The sequence below is a fragment of the Ochotona princeps genome, chromosome 5 (assembly GCF_030435755.1).
Source record: "Ochotona princeps isolate mOchPri1 chromosome 5, mOchPri1.hap1, whole genome shotgun sequence".
NCBI classification, from domain to species: domain Eukaryota; kingdom Metazoa; phylum Chordata; class Mammalia; order Lagomorpha; family Ochotonidae; genus Ochotona; species Ochotona princeps.
The window spans coordinates 5,058,553-5,061,070 of record NC_080836.1 but is presented as its reverse complement, the minus strand read 5'-3'; the positions used below and the strand labels follow the sequence as shown (position 1 = coordinate 5,061,070).

General features: G+C 46.1%; 1 pseudogene; it reads left to right on the top strand.

Moving 5' to 3' along the window:
* The first annotated feature begins 1,379 nt into the window (after positions 1-1,379).
* LOC101529252 (glyceraldehyde-3-phosphate dehydrogenase-like) lies at positions 1,380-2,006 on the top strand (annotated as a pseudogene).
* Positions 2,007-2,518: the final 512 nt, after the last annotated feature.

The window sequence follows — 2,518 nt, the reverse complement described above, 5'->3', positions numbered from 1 at the left end:
CATAAATATGTAGATGTCCTGGTTAACAAAGTTCCCCAGTTGTGCCACTTCTGAATACTTTCTTAGGAGTAACTATTAATAACAGGATGGGCTGTTTCACCACCCTCCTCAGGATGAGTCTCTAGGAGATGTTCAGCTTACAGATAACCCAGGTTTCAGCAGCCCCAGGATTGCTCCAAGGCACCAGGGTCCCCTCAGGAAGCCCATCAACTCAGGTTATGGAAGCTACACCACCTCTACCCAGGAATGAGCAGAAAGGCTCCAGGTACTCACCATGGGAGGATCATAGGACTCAGGGCCGAGGAAGCAACGGGCGCCAGCTGAAGGCAATGAGATCCTCAGGTTGTCTTGGGGCAAAAGTGGGGAGAGCAGCTGGAGGCTTCCCAAAGGCAGGGCGTTTCCATGGTGACATGAGCTGACTGTCTCTCCACCTTCTAGTCTCAAAAATGAAGGGGTCTTGGCTGGAGCAACCTGTCTTCTCCATAGAAGACACACTAAGGACTTTAGTAGATGCTTGAGATCATAAGCGATAATAAAGCTTAGAGAGGTTGGGAATTACTCTGCTTTTCATCTCTTGACCATGCCCAAGAGATTGATGGGAAGGGAAAGGATTCTTTTGGGTCTGCAGGAGGCCCCATTAGGCTAGTACCTGCTGGAGCAGGTGCTGAGGAAAGATCATATGTCAGCAGAGAATCAGAGAGAGGTCCTAGGCATTCATAGCTCTGCTTAGAGCCAGCTCCACAGAGCAGCCCCCAGTGACCTAACGACCTCACACTGACACAACATTCAGCCACACTGATTAGGTCCATCCAGTATCCCCTCTTTACACCTCACTTCTTACTGTAAAATTCAGTCTAAATAACTTCATGAGTTTGGGGTCATGTTCTGCTCAATAGATCAAAGGAGGGCTTCAAAAAGTCCATGGAAAAATGGAATTCAGCTTTTTTTTATATAGAACTGTTTCCAGGTGTAGTATTTTCCATGAAAATTCTCATGATCTTTTGTGTGTGGACTGTGTTCTTGTCCTCTACATACATGCCTGTGATCAATTTGCAAGTTGGGCATGGTGAGGCAGTAGCAGCCATCGTAGAAAACAACAACAAAATAATATAAGAAGACAGTGTGATAGAAGTTACCTAAAACTTTGAACTTTTTCTCTATAGCTTTCCATTTATGATTTTGACATTTGTTGATGTCTGGTAACAGAAAATATAGTGTTAAGAGGAAACGTTCCTAATAATATGTCCCACATTGTGGCACATAGAATAGAAAACTGACAAAATAATCATAGGAAAGTCAAATCTAGGCCTCTGCTTCTCCCTGTTCGACAGACAGCCACTGTCACATCTTGTGCAGTGCCAGGGCATCCCTGAGACACAATGATGAAGGTCAGAGAGAATAGATTTGCCTGCATCAGGTGCCTGGGTACCAGAGTTGCTTATACTTCTGACAAAGTAGACATTGTGGCCATCAGTGATCCATTCATTGACTTCAGCTACATAGTCTACATGATCCAGTATTATTCTACCCATAGCAAGTTCCACAACACAATCAAGGCCAAGAATAGCAAGTTTGCTGTTAATGGAAAAGCCAGCACCATCTTCCAGCAGTGAGATCTCACCAACATCAAATGGAGCAATGCTGGTTCCTAGTATGTGGTGGAGTCCACTGGTGTCTTCACCACCATGGAGCTGGCTGGGGCTCACTTGAAGGGTGGGGCTGAGAGGGTCATCATCTCGGCCAATCCACCCATGTTTGTGATGGGCATGAGCCATGAGCAATGTGAAAACTCTAAAGATGGTCAACAGCACCTCCTGCATTACCAACTGGTCCAGGTCATCCATGACAACTTCCGTATTTTGGAGGAACTCATGATCATGTTACACACCATCACTGCCACCCATAACACCATGGATGACACCTCCAGGGAGCTGTGGCATGCCCAGAACATCATCCTGGCCTTGACTAGTACTATCAAGGTTGTGGCAAGGTCATTGCTGAGCTGAATGGGAACTTTATCAGAATGGCCTTTGGAGAGGGCCTTTTTCATCTAATGCTCAGGTGGATATTGTGGTTGGCCATGACCCAGAAGGAGGTAGATGCCCTGAACCTGAGTTCCCTCACTCCTGCTTCACTTACACAACCTGGTGTAACTGACCTGGTGACAGGGTGGAATCTGTCAGGTTTGGATCACAGTTTAATAATAGCAGCTACACAGATTGATGAATGGCACCAAAAGGAAGATGATAGTAAACAAACTGTGGTGGGTCATGACCCAGTAGCAGGTAGATGCTCTGAATCTGAGCTTCTGCTTCGCCTCTCACACTCATTTCATTCACACAAGTACATGGGAGCTGTCCTGGTGACAAGTAGCATTCTGACTGGCTGAGTATTATTTGACTTCATGTGGCCATACAAACTGGCCAATCAACAGTTGCTTGGTCATAATGGCCCAGAATCCTGCAGCCTCTGCATTCTTGAAATGCCATGGTGACAGACAGGCTCTTTGGACTGGTGC